The following is a 14,933-nucleotide window of genomic DNA, read 5'->3' as shown; positions in this document are numbered from 1 at the left end:
CGTCATGTTTGTTCTCACACAACATGTTTCTAGTTTACTATTCTTTTTTTTTTGTGCTTAGTTATAGAAATATTATAAAGACTTATTTTAACATTAATTTCCATTCTGCCTTAAAAGTAGTTACATACAAGGTGACTAATTCTTCACCAGACTAATTCCTCTGGTGTTATTTGTTCAAATATTTACAAAATCTGTCTGTTTAATTTTCTGATGGTGCCTAGTTTTAGGCATCTTGAATGGAAGGAATAGTTCTGATAAAATTTAAGTAATAACTTATAGTAGCATAAAATTTTAACAAATATAATCTATCAAAGCTTTGTTTTAAAGTTTAAAACTGGCCTGAAGAATCACTCTTCTAGAAAGTCTAAACACACGAAGTCTAAACTCCCTCTAATTCTTAACCTCTAAATTCCTAAATTTCTCTAGCTTGTCTACAAAGATATTCACTTGCATCCCATTCTGCCTCTCTTGAGGCTGGAGGACTGTCCTGTAAGATTTGAGCTTTGAAGGCTCTTTGTCTTTTCATCACTTGGACTACTACAAGGATATTTTGAACATTAATTTACATTTTCCTCAGGATTCTGATTGGAAAGAGAATATGAGTTTTGACTTTGCTTCAAATATGAGGATATTCTTTCTTCTCAATGGGCAGATAGCACAGTGAGTTCAAATAAGTAACCTGGAACCTCCACTGAGGAAATAAAACTCTGTAAAGAAAATTCACTCTCAGAATTTTTACTTTCTTTTAAAATATTTCTTTTTTTTGTGAAATTAATGTAAAACAATGGTTGAATATTTTAATAAATAACATTTGATTTTTTTTAGTGACCAGGCAGGCCACTTATTTGCCTAGGAGACACTTTAGGAATTCAGATTCTGCTAATAATGAGTATGCATTTCACATTGCTGTCATAATGAAACCAAGTAAAATTCTTACCAAAAGCATCCATGACTATTGCTTTCCTTGGGAGTTCTCCAGTCACTGGTGGCTGACTTGCTCTTTATATTTACCTTTCATCCTAAGCCATTAAAAGCATTTTATAGGACATATATTGTTGAGTTCTAGTCAATACACCTTGCTGATTTCTTTCCTCTTTCTGGAGGAGCTGTGAGGAGTTCTGACCCAGCATCACTTGGAGCTTCTGTGTGTTTCTGCTGCTCTCCTTCAGGTGCTGCTTTCTGATAAATACGTATTGATTGAGTGGTCTGATATGTGATGATTCTATCTGTAATTAGGAATTGAAAATCCTTGATTTTAGGACTATATTATAAAAAACATCAAGATTAAAAATGAGTTTCTGGTTTAGAGATTTGTGAAATAAAAAATGGCTGGGAGTCTGAAGGCAATAAGCAAGCAACTGGCCCCTCTTCATTAGCTTTTGGTATAGAAATGCATTGGTGAGTCCTCTCAGTTTGGTGGATTACACTTTTACTGAAGAATAAGAAAATGTCTATGTTTAATACATACATTTCATGGAATTATGAAACAATATATATTTTTTTTTTTCTGGCAAAGCTTTATAGAATGAACATTTAGCTACTGAATGAATAATTACTATAGCATGGACATTTTCATTGGCCTAGAGGTGAATTTTCAGATGATACACCTGCAAAAAGATAGCTGACTCTCTTAATTGCTGTAGGCCTTTTCTTCAACATCAGATATGCTTGGTTTAACATTTGTAGTTATTATACAGTTTAACTTTGTCTAGCAATTACCTACGTCTTATTTACAACATTTAAATTATTTTCTTTCATAACTACTTTTAGTAACTGGCTTTAATATCTAATTAGACTCTAATTGCAGTACACATTCAGAAAAGTAACATATACGACAGCAAAAGCCCTACCTTGAAAAGGGCAAGTATTTTGAAAGAATAGAAACAAATGGAAGTGATATGTATTTTCAATTTGCTCATTGAAATTGAGGGGACAAAGGTCATCAGATGATTTTTTTTCTCTGAGTGGTAATTCAGATCACACCTCCTAAGGAGTTGGAGGCCTCAGCCCTAAATGATAATATTTTAAAGAATAAGAAGCAGGGACAATTCTCAAACTAAAAAAAATCACAACAAAGTTTGCTGTAACTTCCTGCTGTAACTGTTGTATTCTTCCAACCCCACATATAGTTAATGACAAACTAAACAAAATGATGAGTCCTCACTGACAAACAGGTGCAGGATCAAGCCCTTTGTGAACCAAATATTCTGTTCCATATGCTGGAAATCTAATGGGAGAAACAGACCTCCTGATCCTAATCAATTCATAGCAGCACAGGATCTGTTTAATTTTTAACAATATGTGTGCTAGGGCATAGATGCGCTTTGAGAGGCTGGGCTGGTAGCAGTTAATGACTCAAAATATTTATCCATTTGTGGAGGCACCAGCGTACTTTGGTGAAGCCAGGCTTTGAGGCTGACAAGAAAGCAGGATGGTGTTCTTTATCACAGAGGTTGTCCTCAGCTGTGTTGCAAAACTTCCCCCCACACACAGGGGCAGGTGTGATGGGGCGTTACTGGCCCGACTGAGCTGACATGGGAGGCAGCTGTTGTGTCTTAGAAGGTGTCATAAACCATGAAAGACCCTTGAAGCACCCCTAGACTAATTTCTAAGGCCTTCCACCTGAGGACTGAGATATCCTACCCCACACAGGAGAGGTACCAGGCTCTTCCCACTTGAACCTATGTGTTTATTAAACCATCAGACTATGTTTCATGGGCTTCTTCCTCCAGTCCTAGGGGATGAAGGTTACCACTTCCACAAAAGGCATTGTTGTAGATCCACTGGTGGTGATTGTACACATTTTCCCTTTCTTTTTCTTTCTTTTTTTTTCTCTTATACATTTTTATAAGTGATATTTTTGTGTTCTTGTATTGCTTATTACAATAGATAATAATAACTAAAATGGGTACATACCTGCTTTCCATTGCAAACAAATTGCTCTAAAATAAACCCTACATAGATATATTTACAAGCACAGATCATTCAGTGTTGCTTCACTGTAATCCACCCCAGGGCAGATATTAACAAGAACCTGGGTTATTCTTACCTTCTGGGGTGTAGCATACAGCTATTTCCCATCCTCTAGGAGACCAATTTTTATTATCCTGGAGCTTGTATCTCCCACAGTATGCCTTTTCAGTTTTCCAGTGGTAGATAGAGCCACTGCGGAAAGCACATTGCTGCTGCACATTAGACAAAGAATTCCTTTTTTCTGTCTGTGCTTCATCTTCTTTGTACCACATTTCCACAGGCTGTCAAAGTGTGGTATTTTCCCCTGTGTTACAGCTCCTTCAGCCATGGATGAGGCCAAGGGGAGCAACTACACTATCAGCAGATTCACATTAGGTCTTACTTTTGTTCTTTAGTGTACTTTTATCTTTCCCCTCTGATTTGTATACAGCAAAATAAGTTTGGTCTCAAATGCCAAGAGGTACATGATGTAATGAAAAAGACATTTTTTCTGTGTTGATGTCACTAGTAGCATGACATCAAAAGATAAATTTACTGTGAGAATGATCATAAAGACAAAAAATTGTGTTATTTACTATAACTGTCAAATATATCTTCTGTCTTTTATATCTTTGTTTCCTGTTCCTATATAATAAGGAGACAAAGAAACAGAGTTGTTTGGAGAAAGTTATTTATGAACTTGCTTACAAAGTTTTTGTCTGGTACTGCAGTTATAATGACAGTAACTGTCACCTAACAGCAAGTAATATTGGCTTCACAGTCATACATAGATATATGGGCTTTTGTTAGGGTTTCTGCTCTTTAAATATAATTTAATTTTGGTTATAGTCCAAACAAAAATAACCCTAACTTACTGTTCAGGCTTGTGACTGAGATTTCATTAGTGAGTATAAAAATTTAATACTGGAGTGCATACTCATAAAACCAGTGCTTTTGTCTTTTGGAGGCTAAAGATCTTAGCTGCTTACATTAGTATTATATCATCTTATGATAGTGATTATCTGAATTTTGAAATCCATCCAAAGTAGAATTAATTTAAATTTTAGTTTTAATTATATGCTATAAATTAATTTCTATTCTCTCTGGCTTATTTGACACCATCTAAGATTTTGGATGATGTCTTTATGGTTGCCTCAAAAAGCAAGCCCTTCAAATCTATTAATATTTTTCTCTTAACACAATCACCATCTTGCATGTTGTGAATGAATCTGTCTTCAAGCAAGCAGAAAATAATGCACTGTTAGCTGCAGAGAAGTGCAAAATTTCTGCAAGAGGGGCTTGTGTAAAACTCTAGTTAGGCTAAGAAAAAAACCCACTTTCTCTGTCCATCTTTTTTCCAATCATCTCCTCTTTCCCTTCTTTTCTATGCATGCTTATCCTAACTATAGTACACAGAACAGATTGCAACACTAAGAATATTTATAGGCAAAGGTTAAAGATCATGCTGTCAAAGTTTGTTGATACATTAAAAAAAAGATGAAAATAAAAGACACTTTATTGTTACATTCTTTTCGTAAGGAAACTTTCCAAAATAGAAGAGAAGCTGTCTTACTTTTACAGAAGCAGCAGCATTGCCCCTCAAAGTAGCAATAATGTATGAATTCTTGGGAAGAGAATTGTGCTCTTAGTCATGATACCCCTTTGGCACTCTTTCCATCTGTGGTTCAAGAGAGAAATTTAGGCTGTGTTTCCAACTGAACTAGATTTGGTTTCTTTCTTCATATGGCAAGCCTTACTGCACAGCAGTACAGTTTTCACCTTTTTGTGCCAGGAGGAGTGATTCTAGCATGTAAAGAAAGCAATATTCCTTTCTCTAAACAGCTCATAAGCTAACATGCTTGGAACCTAATAAGGCAGTGTTCATGTTTAAATAACAGCAGAGAAAGACAAGAGCGGTTGTTATGATAATTGTCTTTCTCTGTCATTCAGCTACACAAGGAACTTCTAGGATTGCATAGGAAGAACTTCCAGACTAGATACCTAAAACATAGATGTTTTTCTCAGGCTTTCATATCTATTCACTTTTTCCTCCTCCTTTTGTTATGTTTTGTTGAGAACACATGACCAGAACTAAATGCAGCTTGCCACATAAATATTCCACCATAAAAACAAAAAAGTATTCTATGTACAGATATTTTCAGAATATTTTACTTTGCACTTTGTATACCCAAATATATTTTTTTTTAGCCAAATTTAGCAATGACTTGAAGTTTTCAGTGAATAATTGACATTGATGACAGGGTACACTTTCTGTATGTCTCCAGTTACTTTATAACCTTCTAGTGTGTATAGACTCAATATTTTTTCCCCTTTCAATGTGCATTACCTTGCATTTGTGGAAAAATGAGGCCCACCTGCCAAATTTCAACATTTTCATGCTGTTAAATAGTAAGAGCTAAACGTGTAATGACCAGAGCTGTAAAACCCAAAAGGTTTTTATCTTCAGTTTCTATCTGCTTGGAAGAGGGAAGGAATATTATGGTTCTGGACCTGGTATGTGTGAATAAGGACTGCATTCTAGCTTTCAATGCACACAGTCAGAGATAAGTAAAAAAGTATTATTTTTTTATAAACCATTACAAATATTAAATCTTTGTCGAGAATATTTTTATAGTGGTTGCAATGGGCACCACATCTAGCCATTCCTATCTCCACTAAACTCTGTTCATCTTGGTGGATTTTCATTTTGTTTACAAATCTCAGAGCCCCAGCTGGCGATGGAAATACTGAAGAAATATTTTTCCATTAAAAGACACAAATAAATAGTTTTAGCCTTCTTTCATATCTTTATATATCTATATTTATATCTAAAGATCATCTTGCGCTTGGGGCCCAACATTAGCAAAACATTCTTGACTATGCTTTATTCTAGTCTGGGATATTTCAGCTCTTTCTCCTGGAACAGAATTAACAGGTTAGAAATGTTCAGATATCTTAGTGTCAGGTTACATGCATTTACTTGACAAGAGGTATATTTGCACAGCTATGCCACCTACAGAATTTCTGTCCTTCACATCCTTTCTGGAAGTCAATGGCAGAAGAGAGATTAAACTAGAACCAGAGGTCTCTGCCTGACCTTTTGCCTATGCAGTGGCCCTTTTCAGGTAGCCATGAAAATCAAGATTTGGAATTGGAATAATGACTTAGATGCAATTTCTGCATGTGTTGTCTTTAAAAACATGAAGTCTTTACTCTGGAAACCTTAAAGACTGGATGACTTCATTCAGGGCAAGTGCCTGGAAAGTCTTTCTTATCATGAATTTTCCTGGACTCAATTGGCATAAGTTCTTAGTGAGATAATATTGGTTTTAACCATGTAATGTAATAATTTTCTAGAAAATCACATTGTTTCTACTGCATTAATAGATCTCACTACTTCCCAGAAGATTTATCCCCATTGAATTAACTCTTTTTTTATTGCATCTACATTAAACTTCATTTTCGATGGTATATTTTTTTTCTTTTTTTGTCAACAATATGGAAGAAATTTTGCATGACTTAAGCTTCTGGAGCCATACTAAAGTATTTTGTGAGTTATGCTTTTAAAATACATCAAATAACTTTCATGGTTGAGTATAAGTATTTTAATTTGAGGTATATTGCCTTAGAAGTGATGATGATTTTACTGCCGCCACCCCCCATGCCCCCTCACTTTTCCTTAGAGTATTTAGGAGGATTTTGTGTTTTCTTTGTGAATTAATGAATCTATCAATTTTCTCCTTCCTGAAGCAATAGTTGATCTTTATGACATAACCTGTATAGCACCTTGGAACCAGTAGAAAATTCAATTGATCTTTGGAAAGGAAAAAATCACCTTCCTTTATTCTAATTCCTCTCAACAGTCACACTAATTTTCACCCAAGGGCAAACCATTTTTATTTAATTCTACTTGTCTTTTCTAATAAATGGGCACGTTAACAATGTCCACTAATAGAGATGATAATTTTTCCATTTTAACCTTGAAAGTTTCTTGCCAATTCATAATTCAATCAGAGATACATTTAAATACCCCATACAGACATTTCTTTGAAAGCCGCGTAGTTTCCTTTTGCTTCAAAGCAATAAATATTTTGTATTGTATTATCAGGGTTAAATGGTGAAACACAAAGTCAGGTGAAACGCACATCTCTAATAATACAATTCCTAATAAACATAATGAAAGATTTGACCTTTATTCCAAATAGTTTTAAAAGGTCTTTACTGATAATAAGTTGTGCTTCTCCTTCCTGTCTCTTCATGATAATGGAGATATCACAATAGCAAGTAAAGCAACTCAAAAAGGGTACATCCAAACACGTTCTGCTTAAGTCTCTACACTAACAGTTTTTCAGAAGGTTTGCTTTGCATAGAGTTATCTGCAATGTTGACCACGTGTTGTTACTGCATTTGGTGTTCAAAGTTACCTGACCACAACAGTTTCCTTCTTGAGTATGGAAGTACCCTGGAGATGAATATTTTGTTGTTTTTCACCAGCCCCATGTCTTATATAATGTTCATATTTATAAAACCACTATTTTATTTCTACTCATTCTTTTGAGCATTCCTTGTTAGTGACCTCCCAGTGCCTGCCTCCAAAACTTCCAGTCATTGAAAAAAAGACTCAGTGTGAGGAAACTGGTGTGTTCTTGGTCACCTGAGGAAGCTGCTCTGGGACAATATTCTGAATGGTCTGACTTCTGGGCCTCTTTTGGCCCGACTTTTGAGAAATTTCAGTGTTGTCACAGCTTTGCCTCTGAGAAGCCACAGCTTCTGTGGCTGTGGTCATTCAAGGCTGGTGGGACAGCATCATGCTTGGGAAGTGTAACAGCCAGCAACGGATGATAAACTTTTGGAAGTGTAGAGTCTTGGAAGCCCGTTACCATGACCTGTCAGACAAAATTTTGCAGCCAAAGTTGACAAACCGGCTTGTAACTAATGGATCCTGGAGCCTCACAGTTTACAGGAAGCTAACCATTCCAAGGTGTGCAAAGTTGTGACAGATATTTCAAAGAATATCCACTGAGTCCTTTATTTTGGATAATACAGGCAGCAGATGCTGAAAAGCATGTCTAGACCTCCATTCTCTATTGCTCTTAATGCTCTGCATTGTGGAGGCTCTTGTAGGATGCAGAGTCTAGCCTGATGTCTGGTGGGAGGATTGCAACATCTGTGAAGGAGACTGCACGACAACATTGTCCATACCCATTACCCTTTCTGATTCTGATTCCAGAGATAAATAATACCTGTTCTCTCTATGTTCTCTCTGTTGTGCATCCATTTTTTTCTGACCCCTGTTCTATATTTACAGGCTTCTGGTATAAAAAAAGAGAATAACAATGAGCTTTTTGTCAGAATTTAATGCAGATGTATGACTTCTATAGTTATATGCCATGGGTTTAGAGGAGAAAAATGTGCAGAAGTCTCGGCAGGTCCTGACTGTGCAGATGCAGAAGGCAACACATCTCTTTAACAGGATGTCTGCCTTATACAACCCCATGATTGCATCAGCAGTCTCTCAAAATGACAAAGACTCTCAGCAAAGACAGATGCAATTGAGAGACACAGCAAAACATCTGCTTATGAGGCTGCTCCAAATCTCCCTTCTACTCATGATCCCTTCAAGAACTGTAGGATATGCTCTCCAACCTGCCAGTGCCTCTGTTCCAGAGAATTAATGAAGACAAGATAAAGAATCTGTATCCCATTCTGTTTTGTGATGAAAAGCAAACACTTGGAATTAAACACGCCAACACATTCTTTGTGACAGCGTGGTCAACAATAGTGACATTGTTTCATGAAATGTCATTGAACAGTTTTATTTTTTGCTGTGGCAAAAAACATTGCAGTAGTGTCAGGATAGGAGACCCAAACCCACTTTTCTGATTTAATGGACATCAGGACCTTTTTAGTTTATTCTTTCTATATATGATAACACTTTTTGAAAACCATGTTGCAATTGTCCTGACCTTTCTCTTTTCTTTAGGTAAGTTTCAAATGTTATCTTTTCTTCTCTATTTGTTTTTTACCAATTTTTAATCTCTACCTAATCACGAAGTGTTTGTTAAACACAAGTTGTCCCACCTTTATAGCTGGACATGTATTCTGCCCATATTTTTATGTGGTAAGATTTTTTTTTTTTGCAAGACTTTTGGAACCTCAAGCATTATTTTGTTGACTTTTTTAGATAGATAGATACCTAGGTGTCATTAAGTATATATAATTATATACTGCATAAAGAAATTCAGTTTTTCAAAACAAGGATTTCAAGTGAACAATGAACCATTTGAGACATAGCTAATATTTAAGAGAACTGAATTCAAAAACTGAAGGACTACTTGGGAAAGTATTCAGTCATTTCTTTTCCCACAGATCCTATAGTGCAAAAATGTCTCATTTAATCAGACCAGGATGAATAAAAAGCAGTTATGTCTATAATAAAAAACCAGGAATAACTAAACATGTAAAGATGGCTTTGAGGAACTTTTATATTGACATTCTATTGAATGTTGAATTGTTAAGTAGAATAAATTCCTTAGAAAATTCATGTGAAGCTTTCCAAAGTTACCGTTCTGACTAGGAGACCCTAATTTGAATGTTTTGTGTATGAATGACACAAAATGAAAGAAGTTAGGAAAGCTATTTAACAATCCTTGCTTTATAATGAAATGAAAGGGCAAATACTGGAAAGCCAGGAAGCTTGTTGCTTCATTGCACACAGAGGCGAAGACATAACATGATATCTGTTCTTTGTGTGAAATTGTATGTTATTAACTGAAACTCTGACTTTAAGTTTCTCTCTATATTTTAGCCCTTGGAACACTGTCAGAATTCATCTCTATTTTTAAACAGTAGCTACCCAGTCAAAGGATCCACTTACCCCTGTAGAGAGCTCATCTTCACTTTATATTCCTTCAGTTTAATCTACTGAGTAAATAGTTTACAGAGAAAATACTCTATTTCAGTACTCACTTTTGCTGATTTTTAGCTTTCATTTAACTCTCCTATAATTTTGAAAACAAATAGTCTTTCCACTTTAATTCCACTTTTTTTTTCCCCTGGGAAATTTCATAAGATTTTTTTTTTTTCCTGGGAAGGTATGTAAATGTCTAAAATTCTGAGACTTTCAGGGTAAGAACAACTTCAAGTGAAGACACTGCTTATTTCTCAAAGTACCACCCTTTTCTGGCTAGGCACAATTCCATGTGGACATCTGAGCAGTGACCTGAAGAGATTGTTCTTTTTGTGACTGTGAAATTCTGTGTATGGGGAAGTAGATTCTGGCCTCTTTCCCTCACTCAGTTCTTTCACCTGTACAAGTGTACATATTACATCTGTTAAACACACCCAGTTCTCCTGGAGGTTTGATAGCTGCTGAAATAAGGAGGGATCATTCTCATGGTGATTTTGCCTGGCTTGCCCTGTGGGACAGACTGGTATCTCTTCTTTGTAAGGATTTGTACATGCAGAGCTTCAGACTTAAATCCATTTTGAATACTCCCTTTAACTGCCTGAGTACTTCTGGGTTTCAGTAAAGTACTGTAGCAATTGTAGATGCATATAGTTACCCAAACATAACACACTTTCATACAATTGAGCTCAGAAAGATCACCTCTAGAGGCTCTACAGGCTCTTTATTTCTTTATGCAATCACAGATAAGAATCTACTCCATGAAGGTGATTCAAAAACACAAAATAATGAAAAAAAATTCTCTTGCAGTTGCTAGGCTTTCTAGCAGTTGCTAGGAAATAGGTAGCAGTGATAGCAGTGATTTTGGAAAATAGGTCCCACATTAGGCAAACAAGGACTGATTTCCAAACTTATAGCAACTTTGTTGTCTGTGTATTGTATGAGTGAATACGCTTCCCAAATGAAGTATATATACACTTCTGTAATGACCTTATTAGAAAAAATTTAAATGTTCTCAAGAATTTTAAAAAAATTCTCCTTTTACTTTTTCCTTTTTTATTTTTTTTGCATCCTAGGCTTTAAGAAATATCAGAATCAGGAACAGCAGGAGGACCAGCAGCATTAGAAATAGTGTGTTTGACATTTCATTTCAAGCAAGCCAGAAAGGTTTTTTAAATCATGCTGTCTGCCTTTTCTCTTTGGCACATCTTTTCCCTTTGATTTCCTTTTCATTCTCCTGAGTTTTTCATTATCTTTCCAGTACAAAACATTAGACCACCGTGCTACATAATGGAAATGAAACATTTAAGGGATACTGAGTGCTGTGGCCTCACTGCAGATCAGAATGTGACTGTGATACATGTAAGTTTAACTTCTTTGAAAATCATACTGCTTTTTGTATGATAGCTGAGAGCGGCAGAACCATACTGGGTTCTAAATTAAATGTGTAGGATTAATGACTTGCTCAGGATTCAGTGAGACTTTTCTATTACTCTGACTGGATTTTGAGTTTATAAAAAGTTGTTTCTGCCTTCCTGGGAAAAATTAATAAATATGTCAGAAAGTCTTCTGAGGTATATTTTGAACTGCAATGATCTAATTCAAATAATATATTGGATTTCTGTGACTCTCAGAACCTTTATAAAGTTCAATTTATTCCAGTGAAGACCTGTCTATGTGTTCTTAACACAACTAACCAATGAACACTGACCATCAATCAATTAAATGTTTTTATTGTTTATTTAATGCTTTAATTACAGGTTTTGAAAAACTGATTTCTATTTTTTCAGTAGAAGAGTTTGAAAAAACAGTAGAAGTTAATGCTAATTCATTAACTGCGGAGGATTTATGGAGGGGTAGTACAGAGAGGCATAAATGATCCTGGCAATCATGAAAGGATGAACACTATCTGATATCAGAAATTTGCTTGCAAGTGCTTTTAGAGTGTTTAGTTAAATTGCAGATATTTTATACTAATGGAAAAAGAAAAAATAAATCCTAAAGTGAACATAATATAAACTTGTATTAGTCTAAAGAAGACTGATTTTGATAAGTTAAGTTGCAATTAAGTTGTAATTTAATTCACAAATTTGTGTTTTAATTCCTCTTCTTGTCCAAAATTCCTTCTGAAACACAAAACAATTTGAAATCTACCATCCTTTGTTCTGCCTTAGGAAAAAGTGGCTAAAGCTCTGACTTTCCATCTGAAGACTGGGCACTTTGCAGTTGAAGGAAGGTGAAGTGCCTACAGTTCTGGGGATCTTGAACCATTGAATGACAGGATATGAAAGAAATCAGTATTCTTGCAGTATTCTTGTCTCCCTGGAGTCAGGAAGGCTGGAAATTTGTTATCAACCCTGAAACTACTGTTAATGCTGGGCATTTTAGAGGATCAAAGGAAACTTGATTTTATCATACTACAGTCAGGAAGTACAGCAAAGGAAACAATACCCCTAAGCCTGACTTAAAAGTAGTATTACAAAGTTTCTGTAATACTGGAAAAATTCTCCTTCTCCCAACCAGGGATCCAGGATTCACCTCAAGACTATTCCCTACATGTTGCTTTTCATGAAAGGGAACTGAATTAGGATAGAGAAACACTTTCTTATATTTTTCTGTTCTCATTTGTATTTCTTCTGACTGTATCTTCTCTCCTATGCATCCCAATGTCATGTCTCTTTTACTCAGACTATCAGATGGATCTCCTTTCTCATGCATCTCTTCTGCCACCACCACAATCCATGTCACATGAGGAAACATTTCCAAAGCAGCTTTACACTACTGAACCCAGACAAGCTCACAAAATAGCTTGATTCTTCAAAGATTCATTTGTATAATGTAGATGAATTCTTTCGCCAAAGCCAGTAACTGAGGGAAGCTTACACCACCCTACTTTTGCATATGCTTCTACACTTAGTTTCTGGTGCACCTACCTAGAACTAATCCTTCACCAACATACTGAATGAAGTTGAAATTCTAGGCCGATTTAAGTAGACAAAGATCCTTAGCAAATTGCACATAATGCAATCCTTTTTACAAAAGCAGTTCAGAGTAGCCCTTCAGCTGGTGAAAATCACTACCTGTCCCAAGGCTGAGTCCTGTTCTGAAAATAAGAAAACCATGTTACAAATATCATAGGCTGAGCAAAACTTTGACCTATTGTGCTCTGACATGAAAGGCAACCTTCATTTTTTTTATAGCTGTTTTTATAGCACATAGCCTAAGAGAAATCAAATTTTTTATTTCAATCCTCGAGTCCTCAAATATCAGTGAAGTGAAAGAGGTGTATTGGTTTACAGTGTTGGCAGGAATTTTTAAGCCTTCTATGCTGCATTATCAATCCCCTGACTAATACAGTAGCCTGGTTTAGTTTAACCATGATCTCTAGCTCCAGTATTCAGCATTGGACTGTGTATTTGTAAAAATGAGAATTTAGAGTTTCCTCTTGTACAGAGTTGCTGGGTTATGTGATATAGTCACTTAAACCTCCTTCCTCCTATATTTAAATATTATTGCTTTAGGATGTTCATTCAGGAAACATTACATGGATTATTCACACACACACAAAAACATTTACACTTTAATGAGCAGGAACAATCAAATACAATAAAATTGAGGTTATGTATTTTTCACTAAAAATGTTTTGAGATGGTTGATTGTTTCTTGGCCCTTCTAGCCAAAGGTATTACATTTAAGAACAAATTTTTCCCTATTGCCATTAGAAGCAAATTATAATGTTTGCCAAATTATAATGTTTGCCAAACACATATAAGGAAAATTATTCAGTGTAACACAGTACTAATATGTAATGAACCACATTTACATTTTTTTCATTAGCTACAGTTCCCGTATTTCTTCAGCAATATCTTAATTATTCTTGGAGGATAATGTTCTACCTCTGCAAAAACACCAATGTGAGCTCAGAGTTACAGTGCTTTAAAGAAACTTCTATTTCTACATGTGTATTTGGAATTGTATTGAGCCAGTTTCACTAGATCTGTAATTTTAAAATGAGATGTAGTTGAAAGATTTTGAACACTTCACTACATGGTTTCTAACCCAGGTCTTAGAAATCAGATTAATACAGAACCTGCAAAGAAATATAGGTAAAACTAAGTAGCTGTTTAAAACTGAAGCTCAGGTTGTGCTTAAGAAGGGTGAGACAATCATCTCTGGTCCCATCTAATCTGCCCTTTCTGCTGTGGAAAGCACTTATCCACAAACATTCAACCTGTTCTTGTTTTGCCTTTTTTTTTTTCAGGGAGGATGGAGGGAAGAGCACTGACTAAATATTAGTCCTTCATTTCTCCTCATGACTCAAAGTTGTGTTTTATTCAGCCTATAAATAATTTATTTTCCTGATCCTGCAATAAGATAATGCTTCCTTTTTTCCACTACTATTCACCTCTGGTTTTCTTTGGAAATGAGTTTTTCTGTGCTTAAAACACTTTCCTGAGGATAAAACACTGTTTGCAGTTCCAGTGTACTTGCACTGGTGTTGTTAGCCTTATCTGAGCTGACTGCAGTTTGCTGGTATCTGGGAAAATAGTCTAGGGAAGTATGACTTGTGCCTTGCATGCTTTGTTTTAAAATGGTTTCTGAGGCATTTGTTAGTCTCTGCTTTCAGACACAATATTCTGTGTCAGGTGGGCATGTGGTCTCATATGGGGTTGCTGGTCTCTTGTAGTTCTAGCAGGATTACCCAGGGATTTGTCATTTAAATATAACATTTGTTTGCTATGCATTTAAGTTATCCTTTATCCCATATATATACACACACACAAAAAAAAAAAAAGTACCATTTCTAAGACTTTCTCCTGTGCAGGGCCAGGAGCTGGACTTCATCGTCCTTGTGGGGCCCTTCCAAATCAGGGCATTCTATGATTCTAGGATGTGATTAGGGGTGAAGAGTCCATCTGAGAACTCAGTTTTCTTCAGAGATGTAAGGAGGTGAGAGTTGGAAACTTAAGGCAAAGGAGGTATTTTGTGCAGGTCTTTAGTACCTGTTAACAAGAAGATGAAGCTCCCCAGACACTTGGGCTTTTCCTCTTTCTACAACAGTCTTTTGCCACTG

General features: G+C 35.7%; 1 long non-coding RNA gene across 1 annotated transcript; it reads left to right on the top strand.

Moving 5' to 3' along the window:
* Positions 1-2,688: 2,688 nt before the first annotated feature.
* LOC135301891 (uncharacterized) lies at positions 2,689-14,621 on the top strand. The gene is made up of 3 exons (XR_010363633.1): positions 2,689-2,789; positions 11,121-11,221; positions 12,034-14,621. It is a non-coding gene; the product is annotated as an uncharacterized LOC135301891 (long non-coding RNA).
* Positions 14,622-14,933: the final 312 nt, after the last annotated feature.

The sequence above is a fragment of the Passer domesticus genome, chromosome 5, assembly GCF_036417665.1.
Source record: "Passer domesticus isolate bPasDom1 chromosome 5, bPasDom1.hap1, whole genome shotgun sequence".
Taxonomy (NCBI): Eukaryota; Metazoa; Chordata; class Aves; order Passeriformes; family Passeridae; genus Passer; species Passer domesticus.
The sequence above is the reverse complement of the archived record's forward strand: the minus strand, read 5'-3'. Positions and strand labels throughout refer to the sequence as shown.